The following is a 22,785-nucleotide window of genomic DNA, read 5'->3' as shown; positions in this document are numbered from 1 at the left end:
GTCCCGTGTAATGAATATCTCCTGCAGTATTGCTAATGCTGATTCCAGTGTCGGTATATGAGACGAGAATTAGCGTTATGGAAGATGAGTCTATGAGAAACGTATTCAGCTGCCGACTCCGAGGAGGAAACTGCTTGTTGTCTGTGGCCTAAAATATATACCGTATTTTTCGCTTTATAAGATGCACCTGATTATAAGACCCAAATTTGGTGAAGAAAAAGATAATTTTTTTTTAATGTTAAATGGGGGTCTGTCTTATAATTCCAGTGTCCGTCTTATAAATCATATGTCCTTCATCCTGGTATCTATTAAAACCCCATCCTGGCACATGGCCCCCTTGTGCTGTCACATGGGCCCCCCGTACTGCTGGCACACTGGCACATTGCCCCCTTGTGCTGCTACACTGGCACATTGCCCCACTGTGCTGCTGGCATGCACATGGCCCCCACATCACATCCTGGATATGCCCCCCATGGCTCTTCCTGTGTCTGTGCTGACATCCAGGAGCTGCTCATGCAGGCATTTCATTGTAGCTGCAGGACCTTCCGTCACATGACCGCAGTGCTGCACACTGGGAGTCACGTGACTGCAGGTCCTATTGGCACAGACAAAGGAGGAGGCAGGGGAGAGCTGGGAGCACGGAGCCATCATCAGAAGGTGACTATAGTGACGGGGCAGTGGGGGGGAGAGTGCAGGCACATGCAATATGCGCTGCTCCCCTGTCCACCAACTCGGCGCGGCTTCAGCACCGAGGTGATGGACAGCGGGTGCAGTGAATATCACATGAGCCTAATGAGCGGGAGCACTGACTACCCGCTGTCTCTGCAGCCCGCAGCCAGCCCACCCCAGCCCCCTGACTCCACTCCAGAGCTGCCCCCCCTCCTTTACAGCACACATTCGGATTATAAAACACCCCCCCACTTTCCCCCAGTATTTGGGGGAACAAAAGTGCGTCTTATAATCCAAAAAATATGGTAGGTTTTATTACTAGATGTCAGGGAAGAACGTGGTATGTTGTAAAAAAACAAAAAATACCACTGCTGCTTGGTCCGGTCCAGTCTCTGTATTTCCTGGTCAGTCCGAACGAACTTGTGATTCCTACAGCCAGTATGTTACTCACTGCTTTAGCAACTTAGTCAGTGATTGGGGGCATGGAGGAGATGTTAGTCAGCAATTCAACTTATGTTCCAGTCCATACAAGACTAGAGAATAGAACATGTAGATGTTGTATCTCCTCATGTTTCATTTAATATTTCCAATGATTATATTATTACACAGGATTTTTATGATGTTACATCGGCTCATCTTCTCATTCAGGTCTCTACAATATCAAATCCTCTCAGTGAAGATCTATATAAGAGAATATTCCTGATTTACCCATCAAGGATGGGTATGGACAGAAACAAGATGGCGGAGAGGATATTACACCTCACCCTAGAGATCCTCTTCCGGCTTACTGGAGAGGTGAGAGATTCTGATGACGCCACATTACATCATTCTTATCTATGGGAATAACAGATGGACAGAACTGGAGAGGTGAGGACTCTGGAAATGTCTGTAGTGAGATTTATTAATGTGTTTCTCCATAACCAGGATTACTCAGTGGTGAAGAAGACCTCTAGTGAGCGCTGTCAGGACCCTGTGTCTGAGGGATGGGGAAGACCCCTGAGTGCAATCCCAAGGCCTCGATGTTACCCCTTGGTATATGAGGACATCAATGACCAGAAGATCCTAGAACTCGCCTACAAGATGATTGAGCTGCTGACTGGAGAGGTGACACTGCTGGGAATGCTGGGACATTATACAGTAATGCTATGAAGGGATCGGGGGATGACGGTATCATTGTATGTGTCAGGTTCCTATAAGATTTCAGGATGTCGCCGTCTATTTCTCCGTGGAGGAGTGGGAGTATTTAGAAGGACACAGAGATCTGTACAAGGACGTCATGATGGAGGTTCCCCAGCCCCTCACATCACCAGGTAATAGACAGGACTAAATACACACGGCCTATAATTATCTGTATGTAAAGAATGAATTCAGTCCCTGTATGTGTTTCCTCCAGATCTATCCAGTAAGAGGACAACACCAGAGAGATGTCCCCGTCCTCTTCTTCCACAGGACTGTAAACAAGAAGATCCCAATGTTCCTCAGGATCATCAGGTAGATGGAGAGAAGGTGTCATGAGATCTCCCCTATGATGTGTAGACAGCTGTGAAGGTCTTGTGCTCAGTCTTGTTTTATCCACCAGTATTATATGTTTTATACTTGTGTAATGAGAGCGGTGGAGATGGCAGGATTAGAGCTGATCATAGATGTGACTTCTCCATCTGTCTGAGACTTTACAGTATTTGTTTCAGGGTGAAGATCTGACCCATATTAATACTACAGAGACATATGTGAGGAGTGATGAGCCATGTAAAGAGGAGATTCCTACATATGACTACCCAGGTGAGTAGTAACCACTAAATGCAGAGAAGTCACAGATTCTTCCTAGTCACCAGCTGTGGCTGCTTTATCGATCATCTATTCCAGTCGTGTCACAATTGTGTGATCACCATTTTGCCTCTAGACCACAACATTCTGCTCCATTTGGAAATGTTGAAGTTACTTTGTGAAATTAAGTCCTTTTCTAAAGAACAACCTGGAGTATCCACCTACCCCCTGGGATTAGATGACGCTGACCGTTACATGCCCAGATCTGTAATCTACAAAGCCAAATGACGTCGAATGTGCTGACAAGTTAGACAATCACTTGAAGAAAAATATTATAATGGGCCTGTAAGAGAAAGCGGAGGGTAATGATGCTGTTGGCTTCCTAGATCCCTGATATCTTATTGGATGAATCTCCCTTCTCTCCCTTCTGTGCTGCTGAATGTATCATATGGTCCCTACACGACCAGGTCCAGTCTTTTTGGCCAAACTTTGCTTTTATGATCGATAACATTAAATGAGCAGTGAGGCCAAGTGTGAATTTCTGTACAAAACAGAATGTCCCTTTATTTCTCTTAAAACCAACTAACTTCAAGGAGGATTATGATAAACTATATACAAAACATTACACCTGTGCCATGATCTATCTCTAAGCTGTGCATGGATGATGGCTGTAATATACATTTATTCACCCCTGCAGGAGATGTGTTGGCATGGCTCGAGCCCTGGTTTCATGGAATTAGCCAACACCATAAATTTCATTATGTTTTCAATCCTAATGATTTCTGATTACTGCACAATTTCTTCTGAAATGCGGAGCACTAATACTTTCTCTACTCATCTTTGACTATCTAATATTTCTTCTTGGATCTCATCTGACAGAAAATTACAATAATTTAGATGCCAAGAATCACCAAACCCCCTACTGTAACTACTCCAGAGAGGTTTCCCCACTAGTTACTTATTTATTACTGATGAAGATTGTTGAGTTGTTTGTCTATAGTCACCGATTTCGACTACAGTAATTGGTTCACAAAATATGCAGCCAGTTCTGTGTTCCTAATCAGGGCCCATTTTTTCAAATCTGACGTGTGTCACTGTATGCGGTGATTTTAGAATTCTTCACAAAATAAAAGCCCAATTTTTTTCACTTTCACAAAAGGTAATAGCAAACAGATGGACCTCACAAATTATTTTACAGCTTCTCTTGTATCCGACAATACCCTATATATTGTTGTACACTACTGTATGGGCACATTTCAGGGTTGAGAAGGGAAGGAGTGCCCTTTAGCTATCTGAATCCAGATCTTACTGGAATAGCTTGCAGACACAATGTATTAGGAGCAGTGTTTGTGGCCACCTGGCAGCTCAAAAAATGGCCAGCACGAACAGGCTTGGCGCTATCTACTCCATTTTCCTGTTCCCAGGGATTATCTTGCTCATCACCCTTTAACACTTCTACATGGATCTGGACTTACATGGAGACCCCCCCCCCCGGCTTGGGCCACAGTTATGCCTTCTTTTCGGTGGTGTGAAATGGGAAGAACAATAGTCAGGTAGCCGTGTCAGAACCAGTAAGGTAGAGAAAATTGTAAATTAGACGTAAGAGTAGTCAGCTAATATGCCGGGATCACAACAGGAAACAAATATACAAGCCATGAGCTAAGCACAGATGACCGAACAAGAGAACAAGGCTGTATCTGGCAGCTTCCTTCAATGTGTTTCGAGCTTTCATAGAATATGGTGCTATCCAATTGGCTGAATCAGGGAGCAGATTACTTCAGCTGAACAGCTGATACACCCATACTAGATGGTACTACTTGTCCCAGGCACCCTAATCTTAGAGGTTGAATTGAGCCTATGTCATCCAGAGCGTCTGGTAACAACGTCTACTCCATTACCAGCCCCATCTGCCATATGAATAAGGACATGCCTGATGACATCATAGGAGCAGATCCCAGAAGAGATGTGACACACCATCTGCTATAGCCCTAATATGACAAAATTTCAGAAAATGAGATCTGTAGGAATCCCCATAAAATGACTCAATTTTGGAAATTATAACCCTCAGAGAACTTATCTATTGGTGTAGTGACAATTTTTGATTCCACAGGCACTTTTTCCGGAAATTAGCACACAGTGGATGTGGGAGAAAAATAATTGCAAATATGCCATTTTATTACCCAACACATAGTGCCCTGATTGTGCTCCAGGAGACGCACACTGTAAATTAAGTGGGTTCTTCTCACTATAGTAATGCTAAATATTTGTGGTTTGGGTACACTGAAAGGCTCAGAAGTGAGGGGGGAATTTGACTCTGGGGGAATGGTTATGGCTGGATTGGTTAATGGAAGCCATATTAATTTTCAAGAGCCTTTGAGCCACTAATAATGTGGAAACCTCCTGTTTTTTCCACTGACAGATGATGGACCTGAGTGGGAACTTGTTTTTTGTAAGATCACTAGAAGTTTTTATTAGTATTGGGTTCGTCAACATAATGTTTCTTTGTGGCTTTTTATTCCATATTTGGGAGGCAAAATGAACAAATAGTTGAACACCACGCTCCACTGGTTCATCCTATGAGATTTTCTATTGCACTGTGAGCTGTCATTGTCTTGGTCAAGAATCAATATTTTTACATAACTTGCCATTTTTTTTACAGACAGTTTAAGTAGAAATGGTAAATGACATTCAAAAATAATAATTTATATCTTGGCAGATGACTGTACCGGACGATCAAAGGAACAGCTGACATGTTCAATTTTTAAATCGGATGATTTTGAGATCCCACTGGATACAATTGAAGTAAATGCCATTACTCCAGATATACCATCATCCCTTCTCAGCAAAGATCTCTCATCTGATCCTATGAAACAGGTCCTGTCTTCTGATTCATTACCGACTACTAAGGAAAGTCAGAGTCACAAAATAAGCATTAAAAGCGGAAACAATCTTAAATCCAAGAAGCCTTTTTCCTGTTCAGAATGTGGGAAATGTTTTAACGTGAAAAAAGATCTTATTATTCACCACAGAAATCACACAGGGGAGAAGCCTTTTTCCTGTTCAGAATGTGAGAAATGTTTTAACCAGAAACGCAAACTTGATATACACCAACGAACCCACACAGGGGTGAAACCTTTTTCCTGTTCAGAATGTGGGAAATGTTTTAACGAAAAATCTGCTTTGGTTAAGCATCATAGAACCCACACAGGGGAGAAGCCTTTTTCCTGTTCAGAATGTGGGAAATGTTTTAACCAGAAACGCAAACTTGTTATACACCAACGAACCCACACAGGGGTGAAACCTTTTTCATGTTCAGAATGTGGGAAATGTTTTAACGAAAAATCTGCTTTGGTTAAGCATCATAGAACCCACACAGGGGAGAAGCCTTTTTCCTGTTCAGAATGTGGGAAATGTTTTAATCAGAAATCGGCTTTGATTAGGCACCAGAGAATCCACACAGGGGAGAAGCCTTTTTCCTGTTCAGAATGTGAGAAATGTTTTAATAGGAAATACAGTCTTGTTACACACCAAAGAACCCACACAAGGGAGTAGTCTTTTTCATGTTCATAATGTAGGAAATGTTTTAACCAAAATTTGTATTTCTTAAAGGGGTTGTCCATTACTAGGACAATACCTTGTCATTCCTTATGTTTGTCATATTTCAAATAAACACACTCTTGTTCGTTTTCCATGCTGGCGCTGTTCAAGTGGTCTTGCTACTCACGTTGCCTGGGCTCATGTGAGGTTGTTACATAACACGAGCCCAGTGCTGAATCAGCACTGGCTTCACTGTTCCTGCCTTCGGATGTATTGAACATCAAAAGGAAGCCAAGGCTGCGTCTGCTGTCTGACATACTCTTATTGTTTGATGTGTCCAAAAGTGGAGACAGTGAACCAGGTTTAAGAATGCACTTGCTTTCGAAACGCAATTTAGTATTCTATTAGTCTTTTCCCTATGATCACTACACCAGACACGCCAACCTGACGTACACTACACTACACCACACACCAACCTGACATACTGTACACTACACCACACACACCAACCTGACGTAGTGTGTCAGGTTGGTGTGTGGCGTAGTGTACGTCAGGTTGGTGTGTGTGTGGCGTAGTGTACGTCAGGTTGTGTGTGTGGTGTATACTATATCACACACACCAACCTGGCGTACACTACACCACACCACATACCAACCTGACATACACTACACCACACACCAACCTGACTTGGTGTGTGTGACGTAGTGTGTCAGGTTGGTGTGTGTGATGTAGTGTATGTCAGGTTGGTGTGTACGGCGTAGTGTACGTCAGGTTGTGTGGTGTATACTATATCACACACACCAACCTGGCGTACACTACACCACACCACATACCAACCTGACATACACTACACCACACACCAACCTGACTTGGTGTGTGTGACGTAGTGTACGTCAGGTTGATGTGTGGTGTGGTATAGTGTACATCAGGTTGTTGTGTGTGTGTGTGTGGTGTATACCACACCACACCACACACCTCCATAAATGACATGGTGTCCGCTAACAACTGGAGCTAATTTTCCATTCAAAAAGTCAAATGGCAATCCTTCCCTTCCGAGCCCTGCCATGCGCCCAAACAGTGGTTTATGACCACATATGAGGTATCGGTGTACTCAGGAGAAATTGTTCAACAAATTTTAGGATCCATTTTATCCTGTTACCCATGTGGAAATGAAAAAAATGAGGCTAAAAGAAAATTCCAGGTCCAGCTGCTGCCTGCTGTTGGTGGTGGAGGATGTCCTGCCAGGGTCCAGGTACTGCTGCTGCTGCATGCTGGTTGTGGTGGAGGATGTCCAAGCAGGAGCAGCACTTGGCACGGTAGTGGCGCTGTAGTGGTGTCCGGCAGGGCTTGGAATGGTGGTGGCCGTGCAGTGGTATGCCACAGAACTCGGCATTGAGGTCAAGTGTGACAGTGTTGGCACAGGTGAAAATGCCACCACTGACTGCTGCATATGCCGAGTCTGCTGCAGAGCATGCACATAAGCAGCATTGCAGGCCTGCATGACATTCAGCTGGAGAGCAGGAGTAAGGTGTTCCGACATGTACTGTTCAATTTGATTGAAAAAATGATGTGCTGGCCTTTGGAAGTCGGCTTTCACTTGGTCAAAGCTTCGGTTGACATCCTGAATAAGTGTCTTCATAAGGTTGAAGCCACTATCCAGTCTGTCTCCCATCGCCTTGAGTCCATCATGAAAGATCGAGCTCAAGTGCACAAACTCAGGCATGAGTGTCCTGTCCGAGTCCTTCTGCCGCTGGCGGGGATAGACCGAAAAAGAAATGGCAGAGGCCTGGGACAGTGGAACACCTGATGGACCAGCTTCCTGGTCTCCAGTCTGTGTTGCTGGCCCACTTGCTGCTTCGATGGTGGATGGCTGGGATGGGTCCGTGGCTGTTCGATGAAGGACCGCTCCGGAACCAGGGTCAAGGGGGCTGCTCCAGGTGCTGGGAAAAGAAAAAAAAAAATTAGTACCAAAAATTTAAAGCGCCAACTCCTGTGGAATAGATAAACACAGATTAGGTAATACAACACAATCCAATAGATCACATAAATACTCTCAGGAGTTTCTCGCATCACACACTGTTGTGTAATCCCAGCCAAGTTCACTGCTGCATCACACAACATTGAAATACTTCCGAAATGCCTTGCGGACCCAAGCTGGAGCATCATCCCATCCACCCATCATCGCTTGGGCCACCTTATTCCATAGTCGCTGGATCACCATGTTGTCCGAGTGCTGCGGAACCCAGGTGTCCCACAACGGGACTCACTCATGGACCAAGGATATGAGAATATCATTGTCGATGAGGTCTTCATCCCGTTTTGGAACCTATAAAAGAAAGAAAGACATTAATGTTGAGATTAAAAAAAGAAAAAAAAAAACGAGAGACAGAAACCAGGCAAGAATAGAAAAAAAGAAAAAAAAAAGTCAAGACAAAAAAGGTAAAGAAATAAGCAAAGTGAAGAAATGAACAGGCAAGAATAGTAAAGTCAGGATACAATAAACAGAGTACAATCCGTCAGGTATACTTACACGCCGCTTTGCCATCCGAACTTGTCCTTGCTGCTCCTGCTCGGCCTCTGCTGCAGTTGAAGAACTGTTCTGAAAAAGAAAAAAAAAATTGCCACATGTGTAGATGTGACAGAGAATACTTACCAACCTGTAGAGGTGATTACTCACTTCACTTTCCTGGACAACGGGGGCACGTTGAGGGGCTTTGCGGAGAAGGTGGCATGATGACGTTTTTTTTGGACGAGGGCACAATGAGGGGCTTTGTTGAAAAGAGGGCACGATGTGTGGCTTTGTATATTTTTTCCACAAAAATGATCTTTTCGCCCCCAAACTTTTATTTTCACAAGGGTAACAGTAGAAATTAGACCCCCAAAGTTGTTGTGCAATTTGTCTTGAGTATGCCGATAGCCCATATGTAAGGGTAAACCACTGTTTGGGCGCACGGCAGAGCTCAGAAGGTGTCATGCCCGTCATGCTGCTTGTGCTGCATGATCCCCACTGTCATGCCGCATTGTCCCCAACGCCGGTTTCCTGTGGGCGCTCCGGGGATCACTCTCGTGTGCACACGTGCATCTCGCTTTGCGGCTGTACGCCGTTGCTGGTATGCACGCGCCCCTCACCTTACGGCTGCTTGCTGTTACTAGTGTGCACGCACAGCTCACCTTGTGGCTGCACGCTGTTGCTGGTGCGCACATGTCTCCTATGCTGGATCCTTCGGCTGCTGCCTGTGCCCAGCGCGAGTGTGTGTGCTCATCTCCATGGTGCCTGCAAACGGTTCCTCTCTATGGTCCTGGAGGACCCGACACAGCTGTCCTCTCTATGGTCCTGGAAGACCCGACACAGCGATCCTCTATGGTTCAGGAGGACCTGATCCAGCTATCCTCTCTATAGTCCAGGAGGACGTCATCCAGCAATCCTCTCTATGCTTCTAGAGGACCTGACCTAGAAGTCCTCTATATGATCCTGGAGGACCCGACCTGGAAGTCCTCCCCCAAGGTCCTGACCCGGAAGTCCAGGTGCAAATGGCCTATATCAGACCGCCCCTTCCTATGGTCGGGGCCTGAGTATCGTGTTGCACCCTGCTAGGCTGTTTGGTCTGCTCGGTCGCTCCCTGTATTCTGTGGCCCTGCAATCTGTCCTGTTGTGCTTCTTCGCACACGCTCTGTGCTTGTACTTCGTCTGGTGACCAGTGTTTGTTCTGAAGGGTTTTGATCTTTATCTCTCAATGGGAGATCTTTAGATATACCGGATGGTAGCCAGATTGATAGCGTGTTGCCCGGGCAAGGTGACAGATCGACACAGAGACAGGTTATGTATCTGCAAGATGCCACGCTACGCCTGGCCAACTTTAATTAGGTCAAGCTTATATGCTCATTTGAGTAGGCGGTTACATTACATCATCGTATTCCATTGGACAATTGATTATTCAAAAGTAAGCATAAATGGTTTCAACCAAGCGTATTCATATTCGTTAACCAATCAGCTTGTATTCGGCCGTTAATTATTAGATACATTCGGGAATTTCCAGAAAAAGGTTAATACAGGTTGGTTGTTATACAATACTCTAATATTACCCTCATTAACCTGTCTTACTAAGGGTTCATAGCCCCTTTATCTATCTATTTCTAGGACTTTTGTACTCATTAGGGCTACGTGGAACTACTGATACATGAATCATAAGTGTCATAGAGGTGAGAGCACAGAATAACAGGATCAGGTGAGAGATGATTTCTTCTTTGTCAGATAATATCATATAAGTATGGAGTGTGAGACCCTAAAAGTGTATGAAGGGGCCCCACAGAATCATGGTTTCCCTGTCAGTCCCCCCTTTTGAGAACAGATATGATTCTCTCACCCTCCTTCCTCCAGGTACTTCAAAGGCCTAAGCGCCAGTGTTGGGCTTGTTATTATTTTCTTCACCAAATTCCCTGGAGTGGGTTGAGAGATAATATCTCATTCTCAACCTTGTCAATTCTTTGGGGGAATATTCACATATTTTTATTGTGTTATTGGAAGTTGTCAGGGCTACCTGGATCTATTATTTCCCTTAGTGCATCTGTAGTAGCATTTATAAACCTCTGTTGATTATAGTAAAGGTAAATCATCCAAAGCACATATTTCTTGGAATCAGTTATAAAAGGAGCTTCAGTCTCTAAAATGTCATTTTGATTTCTCCGCATCTGTGCCTCTTGGAGCAAGGCTGATATCAGCAACAGGAACAGGATCATCATTCTTCCGTTCCAGGGCCTTGCAGTGGCTGGCATGAATCCAAGTGGGTTTTCCTTCAAGCTTCACTGATGTAGAGGTAGTGAGGAGAACTTGGAACGGGCCGTCGAACCTTGGCTCCAGTGGTTTCCGTGTATGTCTCTTGACCACCACCCAGTCTCCTGGTTGGAGGGAATGGGTTCCTTCTTGATTCTCTGGGTCTGGAATAGAATCAAAGACTTGTTTATGCACAAGCGAGAGCCTCTTCTGAAGGCTTTGGACATAGCTAGTGAGATTGTCACACTGTAGTTGCAGTGTCTGTGGGAAGTATAAACCTAACCTTGGTGCTGACCCAAACAAAACTTCAAAAGGAGAGAGTTTTGTCTTTCTATTAGGTGTGTACCTAATGGAGAACAAAGCTAGGGGTAAACATTCTGTCCAAGGTTTCCTCACTTGCTTTTTGAATCTTTAACTTAAGTGTCCCATTCAGCCCCTCAACCTTACCACTTGCTTGGGGTCTGTAGGGTGTGTGGAATGCTTGTGTGACCCCCAACATTTGCATAACATGCTGCATTACCTCTCCAGTGAAGTGGGTACCTCTATCGGACTCTATGGTTTCAGGTAGTCCGAACCTACAGAAAACTGACATCAGCTTCTTTGCAGTAGCCCTTGCAGTGGCTTTCGGCATCGGGAATGCTTCTGGCCACCCTGAGAAGAGGTCAACACACACGAGTACATATTCATACGTTGCTACTGGGGTAACTGTATGAAGTCAATCTGCAGTCGTTGAAACGGGTAGAGGGGCTTAGGTATGTGTTTCTGTGGTACTTTCACTAACACCTCCTGGGTTGTGTTGTGCGCATGTCAGACATGCCTGTGTGAACATAGTAGCTACTGTTGTAAAACCTGGAGCGATCCATTGCTTATCCACCGAAGAACACATAGCATTTTTAGAAAGGTGCGTCGGTCCATGGGCTGCTTGAGCCATGACGGGATATAAGGATCTTGGCAAACACACCCGCTGTCCCACCATCCACAAACCTTCATGGTCACGTGCTCCAGCTTTCGACCAAGCCTTTTTCTCTTCCCCGGTTGTCTGCCGAGTAAGAGCCTGCAAGATACTCAAGTCGAAGTGGTTACACTCAGTGCTTACCATAACCAGTGGAGGTGCCTCAGGGGTCTCATTGTGTCTGGGTCTTCTGGCTGCTTCGTTGGCAGCTCGATCCGCTTTGTCGTTTCCTCTTGCTTCGGTGATATTAAGCTTTGTATGTGCCTTTACCTTAATTATGGCAAGCTCTTTGGGCAGCAGCAACGCTTCCATCAGTTGTTTGATGAGGTGCCCATGTTTAACAGGAGTGCCTGTTGATGTAAGAAAGTCTCTTGCCCTCCATATAGGACCGTAGTAATGGGCCACCCCAAAAGCATACCTTGAGTCTGTGTAAATGTTGTAGCGTCTACCGTCAGCCCCTTTAGGCGCTTCAATGAGTGCCGTCAACTCCGCCTCTTGTGCAGACATATGAGGAGGGAGTGGTTCTGCCTTTACTACCTCATGCTGTGTTACCACTGCATATCCAGTGTAGAACCGTCCGTCTTCACCGATGATTCGAGATTCATCTATGAAAAGCTCAACACCTGGATTAGCAAGGGGTACATCAGAAACATGTGAAAAACCTGCTGTCTCTTGGGCCATAAGGGCCATACAGTCATGTTCATGATATACATCAAAAAGCTCCTCTTCAGTCAAATTCTGCAAAAACAGTGGTTTACCCTGTCCATCTCCCCCCCCCCCTTTTGAATCCTCCACATTAATGGGAATGAGAGTGGCTGGATTCAAAGTTGTACATCGTTTCAGAGTGACATTGGGAGGCATGAGAAGTGCACACTGCAGTCTCAGATGTCTGGCTACAGAAATGTGCTTGGGTTGAACTTGGTTAAGAATGCTGTGTAAGTCATGTGGAGTGTAGATGGTTACAGAGTAGTCCAGTATGATCTCTGATGCTTTGTCAAGAAGGAGTGTGACAGCTGTTACTGCTCGGACACAAGATGGTGCTCCTCTCGCTACAGGGTCCAGGCGGGCAGAGTAGTATGCCACAGGCCTGTTCTGCTGACCATGTTTTTGGGCTAGGACCCCTGTAGCATGTCCTTGCATTTCTGTGCAGTACAGGAGGAAAAGTTTATCATAGTCTGGGGTGCCTAGAGCTGGGGCAGAGACGATTGCTAGTTTGAGTGAGTAGAAACTGTCTAGTCCTTCCTGATCAAGTTTGAAAGGTTGAGAGGGCAGACAATCATAGAGTGGCTGCATGAGAATGGATGCAGAACGAATCCAAGGCCTACAATATCATGCCAGCCCCAGGAAGGTACGTAGATGTTGAACCCCTGTAGGTGGTTTTAATACCTCAATCGCCTTTTTCCTGTCCTCTGTCAAATGGCGTGCACCCTGTGATATGCAATGTCCAAGAAACACAACTCTTGGCTGACAAAACTGTAGCTTTTCTCTGGACGCTTTACACCCTTTGGCAGCAAGATGCAGAAGCAATGAGATTGTAGCTTCGCAGCATACATCTCTGTTTGGGGCACAAAGGAGTAGGTCATCAACATACTGAAGTAAGACAATCTCAGCATGTTTGGTGTCCCAATCCTGCAAAATGAATTGCAAAGCAGCAGTATACAAGGTTGGAGAGTTTTGGGCTCCCTGCGGTAAATCCAACCAGGTATACTGTCGATCCCTGAACGTAAATGCGAACAAATACTGACAGTCTGGGTGCAAAGGAACAGAAAAGAAGGCATTTGCCAAGTCAATGCAACTGAAGTAAGCAGCTGTTGAAGGGATCTGTGCCAAGATCGTGTGCGGATTTGGAACTACTGGTGTCAGTAATTCTGTGACAGCATTTATGGCTCTGAGATCATGAACCATCCTGTAAGTAACTGGCTCCCCTTTCCTGCCTTTATTTTTCACTGGAAACAAGGGGGTGTTGGCTATAGATTTTGTTGGTTTTAGAGCCCCAGAAGCAATTAGATCTGCAATATTTTTGCTTTTACTCTTCGCCACGACAGCACCCACTTGGAGAGAGGGATCCGCCCATAGGAACTGGAAACCTACAGAGATAAAAGAGGGCGGTCCGCCTCTTCTCCTCAGTTGGTTTCCTGTTCCGGTGGAAGACAGCAGGATTCCTCTACAGACATACCTGGGACAAGGAACCGCCTGTGCAGTCTCTGTGGGAACGGCAGGGGTTCCGGTCCAGAAGCAGTGACGGGGGAGTGCTGTAATCTGGCTCCCTCCTCGACTGAACAGCCGCAGCAGCGAGCAGAAACAACGGGTCCGGGTGAGGCCGCCCGGGGTTCTCCTGCATATACACGCCACCGGGGTCCGGAGATGGCCGTCCCGGTCCGTGTGGGAGCGCGGAACCGGAGGGAACAGATGCAGCCTCCGTTTTCCCATGGCTTCAGTCCCCAGAGGGAGGACGCACATGCAGCGCCGATACCGGAAGTGGTAAGGGGGAACTTCCGGGTCACCGGAGAATCCCCAGCGGCAAGGTGCACGCGCGGTCTCAGGAGCATCGCGAGACCGCGCATAAGCATGCGAAGCGCTCCCCGCCCCCTCCCCGCAGAAGCTGCAAAAGGAGAAAAAGGAGAAAAAAAAAAAAAGGGACAATATTCAGCGGCGCGGCTGTATACCAAGCCGAGCATGCGCAAATTAGCTGCGCCTACCCTGAGGAGGTGCTCCCGGGGGGGGAGGGAGTACCGGCAAAATAATGGTGGAGCAAAAAAAAAAAAAAAACCCTGCTGCGAAGGGTTTAGCAGGCAAGCATGTTTTGCAGGTGACACGGTGGCATCCAAGGACCACTCTGGCAGAGGTTCCTCGGACAGAAGCCACGCCAACAAGCCCCCATCTCAGCCTCCTGAGCTGGTACCTACAGCTTCTCTGGGTGAGTGGATGACTCTCTGCCTATCAAGCTGACAAATACATCTCCCTTCCTCTCTCCCTCTTCTCCTCTTCACTACATCTCCTCCCTCAGAAAAAAAAAAAAAAAAAAGGCTATGTAAAAAATGCATTAATGAGACTGCGAAACGGGCTTCAGCGTCAGCCACAGAAGTTACGGGTCTTAACCCCTTCACGACCTTTGACGCCACGTAAGTCGTGCCAGAACGACCCATGACGCCTATGTGGCGTCATGACTTTAAAGCCACCCTGCGGGTCGGGTGACCTAGGTCACTGAAAGGTCACCCGACCCGCAGATACAGGGGGCTTTGTTCTTCGCCACAGGGGGCGTGGCTTCGCCCCCACGTGGCTACGATTGCTCTGATTGGCTGTTAAAAGTGAAACAGCCAATCAGAGCGATTGTAATATTTCATCAATGAAAATTGATGAAATATTACAATCCAGCCATGGCCGATGCTGCTGTAGCATCGGACATGGCTGGAGACACCGATTCCACCCCCCCCCGGCGATCGCCCCCCCAGCAACTGAATGACAGCGGCGATCTGCCGCCGCTGTCATCATCTGCCCCCCTCCCATTCCCTCTGCTCCCCGCCAGATTCCGATCCCCCCCTCACCCCCTCTCACCTCCCCCGGCACCTGCTAAGTCCCCCTGTCGCTCCCGGTGTCCGGCGGGTCCGGTTCATGGGCGCCGCCATCTTAGAAAATGGCGGGCGCATGCGCAGTGCGCCCGCCCGAATCTGCCGGCTGCAGATTCTATTCTTTCATTTTGATCACTCTCACAGTGATCAAAATGAAAGAAAAAGTAAATAAACCCCCCGATTATCACCCCCATAGGTAGGCACAACTAATAAAATAAAGAAAATATTTTTATTTTTATTTTTCCATTAGGGTTAGGGTTGAAAAGAGGGTTAGGGTTAGGGTTGAAAAGAGGGTTAGGGTTAGGGTTGGAAAGAGGGTTAGGGTTAGGGTTGGAAAGAGGGTTAGGGTTGGAAAGAGGGTTAGGGTTAGGGTTGGAAAGAGGGTTAGGGTTGGAATTAGGGTTAGGGTTGGAATTAGGGTTAGAATTAGGGTTAGGGTTGGAATTAGGGTTAGGGTTGGAATTAGGGTTAGAATTAGGGTTAGGGTTGGAATTAGGGTTAGGCTTGTGGTTAGGGGTGTGTTGGGGTTAGGGTTGGAGTTAGAATTGAGGGGTTTCCACTGTTTAGGCACATCAGGGGGTCGCCAAACGCGACATGGTGCAACCATTGATTCCAGCCAATTTTGCGTTCAAAAAGTCAAACGGTGCTCCCTCCCTTCCAAGCCCTGCCGTGTGCCCAAACAGTGGTTTACCCCAACATATGAGGTATCAGCGTACTCAGGAAAAATTGCACAACAACTTTTGGGGACTAATTTCTCGTGTTACCCTTGGGAAAATAAAAAATTGGGGGCTAAATTATTTTTGTGGAAAAAAATGATTTTTTTCATTTTCACGTCTCTGCATTATAAACTTCTGTGAAGCACTTGGGGGTTCAAAGTGCTCACAACACATCTTACATACATTCCTTGGAAGGTCTAGTTTCCAAAACGGGGTCACTTCTGGGGGGTTTCCACTGTTTAGGCACATCAGGTGCTCTGCAAACGTAATGACGACCGCAGACTATTCCATCAAAGTCTGCATTTCAAAACGTCACTACTTCCATTCCGAGCCTTGACGTGTGCCCAAACAATGGTTCCCCCCCACATATGGGGTACCAGCGTACTCAGGACAAACTGGACAACAACTTTTGGGGTTCAATTTCTCCTGTTACCCTTGTGAAAATAAAAAATTGCGGGCTAAAAAAATCATTTTTTGAGGAAAAAAAATATTTTTTATTTTCACGGTTCTGCGTTATAAACTTCTGTGAAGCACTTGGGGGTTCAAAGTGCTGTTCACCACACATCTAGATAAGTTCCTTGGTGGTCTAGTTTCCAAAATGGGGTCACTTGTGGGGGGTTTCCACTGTTTAGGCACATCAGAGGCTCTGCAAACGTAACATGATGCCCGCAGACCATTCGATCAAGTCGGTATTTCAAAACGTCACTACTTCCCTTCCGAGCCCCGACGTGTGCCCAAACAATGGTCCCTCCCCACATATGGGGTATCAGCGTACTCAGGACAAACTGGACAACAACTTTTGGGGTCCAATTTCTCCTGTTACCCTTGTGAAAATAAAAAATTGCGAGCTAAAAATTCATTTTTTGAGGAAAAAAAAAAGATTTTTTTATTTTCATGGCTCTGCGTTACAATCTTCTGTGAAGCACTTCGGGGTTCAAGGTGCTCACTACACATCTAGATAAGTTCCTTGGGGGGTCTAATTTCCAAAATGGGGTCACTTGTGGGGGGTTTCCACAGTTTAGGTACATCAAGGGCTCTGCAAATGAAACATGTTGCCCGCAGACCATTCCATCAAAGTCTGCATACCAAAACGTCACTACTTCCCTTCCGAGCCCTGACGTGTGCCCATACAGTGGTCATCCCCCACATATGGGGTATCAGCGTACTCAGGACAAACTGGACAACAACTTTTGGGGTCCAATTTCTCCTGTTACCCTTGTGAAAAAAAATTGCGTGCTAAAATTCATTTTTTTTTAGGGAAAAAAAATGATTTTTTATTTTCACGGCTCTGCATTATAAACTTCTGTGAAGCACTTGGGGGTTCAAGGTGCTCACCACACATCTAGATAAGTTCCTTGGGGGGTCCAGTTTCCAAAATGGGGTCACTTGTGGGGGGTTTCTACTGTTTAGGCACACAGGGGCTCAGCAAATGTAACATGACGCCCGCAGACCATTCCATCAAAGTCAGCATTTCAAAATGTCACTACTTCCCTGCTGAGCCCCAACGTGTGCCCAAACAGTGGTTCCCCCCCACATATGGGGTACCAGCGTACTCAGGACAAACTGGACAACAACTTTTGGGGTCCAATTTATCCTAGTACCCTTGTGAAAATAAAAAATTGCCAACTAAAAAAATTTTTTTTAGGAAAAAAAAAGATTTTTTATTTTCACTGCTCTGCATTATAAACTTCTGTGAATCACCTGGGGGTTCAAAGTGCTCACTATGTATCTAGATAAGTTCCTTAGGGGGTCTAGTTTCCAAAATGGGGTCATTTGTGGGGGAGCTCCAAAGTTTAGGCACACAGGGGCTCTCCAAACACGACATGGTGTCCGCTAACGATTGGAGCTAATTTTCATTTCAAAAAGTCAAATGGCGCTCATTCCCTTCTGCGCCCTGCCGTGCACCCAAACAGTGCCCCCCCCCCCCACATATGGGGTACCAGCATACTCAGGACAATCTGGACAACAACTTTTGTGGTCCAATTTCTCCTGTTACCCTTGTGAAAATAAAAAATAGCGTGCTAAAAAATCATTTTTGAGGAAAAAAAATGATTTTTTATTTTCACTGCTCTATGTTATAAACTTTTGTGAAGCACTTGGGGGTTCAACGTGCTCACCACACATCTAGATAAGTTCCTTAAGGGGTCTAGTTTCCAAAATGGTGTCACTTGTGGGGGAGCTCCAATGTTTAGGCACACAGGGGCTCTCCAAACACGACATGGTGTCCGATAACGATTGGAGCTAATTTTCCATTCAAAAAGTCAAATGGCGCTCCTTCCCTTCCGGGCCCTGCCGTGCACCCAAACAGTGGTTTATGACCACATATGAGGTATCGGTGTACTCAGGAGAAATTGCCCAACAAATTTTAGTATCCATTTTATCCTGTTGCCCATGTGAAAATGAAAAAACTGAGGCTAAAAGATAATTTTTGTGAAAAAAAGTACTTTTTTTTTTTATGGATCAATTTGAGAAGCACCTGGGGGTTCAAAGTGATCACTATGCATCTAGATAAGTTCCTTGGGGGGTCTAGTTTCCAAAATGGGGTCACTTGTGGGGGAGCGCCAGTGTTTAGGCACACAGCGACTCTCCAAACGCGACATGGCAAGCGTTAAATATTCCAGCATATTTTCCATTCAAAAAGTCAAATGGCGCTCCTTCCCTTCTGAGCCCTGCCGTGCGCCCAAACAGTGGTTTTTGACCACATATGAGGTATCGGTATACTCAGGGGAAATTGCCCAACAAATTTTAGGATCCATTTTATCCTGTTGCCCATGTGAAAATGAAAAAATTGATGCTGAAAGAAAATTTTTGTTGGAGAAATTAAAATGTCCTTTTTTTCCTTCCATGTTGCTTTAGTTCCTGTGAAACACCTAAATGGTTAATAATCTACTTGAATGTAGTTTTGAGTAGCTTGAGGGGTGCAGTTTTTAGAATGGTGTCACTTTTGGGTATTTTCTGCCATATAGACCCCTCAAAGTGACTTCAAATGTGAGGTGGTCCCTAAAAAAAATGGTTTTGTAAATTTTGTTGTAAAAAAGAGAAATCACTGGTCAACTTTTAACCCTTATAACTTCCTAACAAAAAAATATTTTGCTTCCAAAATTGTGCTGATGTAAAGTAGACATGTGGGAAATGTTATTTAGTAACTATTTTGTGTCGCATAACTCTCTAGTTTAACAGAATAAAAATTCAAAATTTGAAAATTGCGAAATTTTCAAAATTTTCACCAAATTTCTGATTTTTTCACAAATAAACGCAAAAATTATCGATCTAAATTTACCACTAACATGAAGCCCAATATCTCACGAAAAAACAATCTCAGAATCGCTAGGATGCGTTGAAGCGTTCCAGAGTTATTACCTCATAAAGGGACACTGGTCGAATTGCAAAAAATGGCCAGGTCATTAAGGTCAAAATAGGCTGGGTCATGAAGGGGTTAACCCAGTCTAGTAGTACACCTACACATACTAAGACTAAGAAACCGACTGTGGCCAGCTCAGACTCTGACGAGGCTGTGATCTCTGATAGCTCTAACATATCCACATCGTCATCCTCCTCAGGTATGGAGGGGTGTTTGCGTTTCCCCTTAGAGAACATGGACAACTTAGTTAAGTCCGTGAGAAACACCATGGGGTGCACAGACACAAGGGAGCTGCAAACAAATAATGTTTACAGGACTAACTGATAGGAAGAGGAGAGCCTTCCCTGTTATACCAGTCATAAAAGCCTGGTTAAGAAAGAATGGGAGAAACAGGACCAGGAGAGGTTACCTCCCCTCGGCTTCAAGGAGAAGGTACCCCTTCAGTGACAAGGAGTTGGTAACGGGGTCTAAGGTACCGAAAGTGGACGCTGTTGTCGCCTCTACCTCAAAACAATCAGGGCGTGCTAAAAGATCCACTCGACCGTAAGGCCAATGCCGCACTGAAAAGGGCATGGGAGGCAGCTACCGGCACGTTTAAGCCGTCAATAGCCAGCACTTGCATGGGCCGTTCTATGCTGATCTGGATTGATCAACTAGACCAGCAAATAGACCAAAAAGGCCTCCAGAAACAGATTACGAGCCGCTGTTCCCATGATCCGTGGCGCGGCTGCGTTTATAGCGGACGCTGCTGCTGACTCATTACGTTTGGCATCCAGGACAGCAGGCTTACTTAATAACGCCAGGCATAGTCTATGGCTTAAAAGACGGAGAGGCGATACCCAATCCAAGGCAAAGCTCTGTGCCATTCCTTGTGAGGGAGGGCGTTTAGGAGATGGCCATTTGGCAGAGGAAGGCCAACGGAAAACCAGAATCGTTGGGCCATAAAGGAGGACAAGATCCTCCCGTAGAGACAGAAACTAAAGGGCTAGTCCCTACAGTAGGAGGAAGACTACAATTTTTTTCCTCTGACAATGGGGAAAAATCACAGCCAGTTCTTGGGTCCTGGACATTGTTAGAAATGGGCTAAAAATAGAGTTCCATCATACCCCACATAACTCGGTTATTATAGCATCTCTCAACTCACCAATCCAACTGCAGGCCCTGGAAGTTGAGATTCTAAGCTTGTTGGACAAAGAAGTATTGGACCATGTGCCCAAAGGGCAGGAAGAGAGAGGGTTTTACTCCCCTCTTTTTCTGGTACCTAAGCCAGATGGCTCTTTCAGGACAATCATCAACCTGAAAAGGCTAAATACATTTGTCAAAAATCAACGATTTAAGATGGAGTGTATTAAGTCTACAATTAAACTTCTCTTCCCCAATTGTATGATGGCGGACCTAGATCTAAAGGATGCTTATAATACTCTTCCCATCCACTTCAGGTATCAGAAATACCTGAGTGGCGGTGTCCCTCGATGGCACCATACACCATCTCCAGTTCACAGCCATGCCATTCGGCCTCTCCATTGCACCACGGGTCTTTACAAAGGTGATGCTGGAAGTAAAGGCCTTCCTATGCCAGAAACACAGCTTGATGATACCCTATCTGGACGACTTCTTAATAATAGGGAACTCAACTCGACAATGTAATAGACGAGTTGCTGACGCAATCTTAATCCCTACAGGCTCTAGGTTGGATAATAAACTTCAAGAAGTCCAGAGTCGAGCCACAATCCGTCCAGTCCTTCCTAGGTCTCCAACTAGGCCGCCGGCCATTCTAGACCGAGCGTGATTGCGTTCGTCGGGTGGCAGCCGCTAAGCGGCCTGGGCCCGAATCGGAGACCACCCGCGCTCACAGGTCCGAGGTCATGCGTTACAAAACATGTCTGCTACCATAGGTAAAGATTGCAATGATCAAAACAAAGATCACATTAGCAATGGACAAACCAGGCCTGTCCTTGAGGGAAGCAATGTCCCTCTTGGGGTCTCTTACCTCCTGCATCCCAGCGGTTCAGTGGGCCCAGTTCCACACCAGGGAACTGCAACAACAGATTCTCCTAGAGGAGGCTTGTGTCCGAGGGAATTTGGCAAAGGAAATCACCTTATCCTAAACAGTCCTAACTTCCCTAGTATGGTGGTTAGATGACAATAATCTATCGAGAGGAGTGTCATGGGTGATAACACCTTCCGGTATAGTTACTACTGATGCCAGCCCTACAGGATGGGGGGCTCATATGGGGGGATCTTCTCCCAAGGCCAATGGGATATAAGCGAGAGACAAGATTCCTCAAACTTAAGAGCTGAATGCGGTTAGTCATGCGTTATATCACTTCTTTCCACAGCTACAAGGAGAACACATGAGAATCCTTTCAGACAACACCACAGTGGTAGCATATCTGAACAGGCAAGGCGGAACTCGATCGAACAGCTTAATGTCTTCCGCAAGAAAATTTTTATTCTTAGCCGAAAAACAATTTTTGTCTCTCTCGGCTGTCCACATAAGAGGAAGAGACAATTCAGAAGCAGACTTCCTAAGTCGCCACACGTTATGGCAAGGAGAATGGTGCCTGAGCCGGCAAATATTCAAACACGTCGTGTCACTGTGGGGTCTTTCCCAGATAGATCTCTTTGCCACCAAACAAAACAGACAGGGGCGAAGGTTCGCCTCCCTGAACGTGGCAGACTGTCTGGAAATTCTGGATGCCCTCCAAGCCCCGTGGCAGTTCAGATTGGCATATGCCTTTCACCCAATCATACTACTGCCGCAGGTTATCAGGAAGATCAAGGCAGAAAAGGCGAGAATAATCTTAATAGCGCCATTTTGGCTCAGGAGGCCAGGGGTTTTTGTGCCTACAAGCAATGTCAGTGACAAACCCTTGGGTGCTCCCTCAGCCCACAAGCTCCGCTCTCAGGGGCCATTCTTCCATCCTCAAGTGGACAATCTCCGCTTGACGGCTGGATCTTGGAAGGGAGATGTTGAGAGCAAGAGTGTTCACGGGGGGACTAGTCAATACCCTCCTACAGAGTCGAAAATTGGCTACTACAAAGAGTTATAACAGGGTATGGAGGAAGTTCCTAGAGTTCCACACAGCTTCCGACTCTAGAGAAATCCCGATAACACCCATTCTAGAATTTCTACAAAAAGGGGAAAGATCTAGGGCTATCCGTGAACACACTAAAAGTTCAAGTGTCTGCTCTAGGGGCCCTCTATAATTATAGCATGGCAGGCAATAGATGGATAGCCAGACTCATCTCTGGCTGTGAACAGAGCGAACCAGTACACATACCCAGAGTGCTTCCCTGGGACTTGAATCTGGTACTAGATGCCCTAACGCGCTCCCCCTTTGATCCATTAGACTCAATATCCCTTAAACACTTATCTCTTAAGACGGTACTGCTAGTGGCACTAACTTCAGCCGGAAGGGTCATCGACATACAGACACTTTCAA

At 45.9% G+C, this 22,785-nt stretch overlaps 1 pseudogene; it reads left to right on the top strand.

Annotated features, from left to right (window-relative positions):
- Positions 1-6,122, top strand: part of LOC141059292 (uncharacterized) — a 156,076-nt pseudogene extending 149,954 nt beyond the window's left edge.
- The last annotated feature ends 16,663 nt before the right edge of the window (positions 6,123-22,785 follow it).

Source organism: Dendrobates tinctorius, unplaced genomic scaffold, assembly GCF_039654945.1.
Source record: "Dendrobates tinctorius isolate UK_male_01 unplaced genomic scaffold, ASM3965494v1 ptg000226l, whole genome shotgun sequence".
In the NCBI taxonomy this organism is placed as follows: domain Eukaryota; kingdom Metazoa; phylum Chordata; class Amphibia; order Anura; family Dendrobatidae; genus Dendrobates; species Dendrobates tinctorius.
Note: the sequence above shows the minus strand (reverse complement) of the source record. Positions and strands in the feature narration are given on the sequence as shown.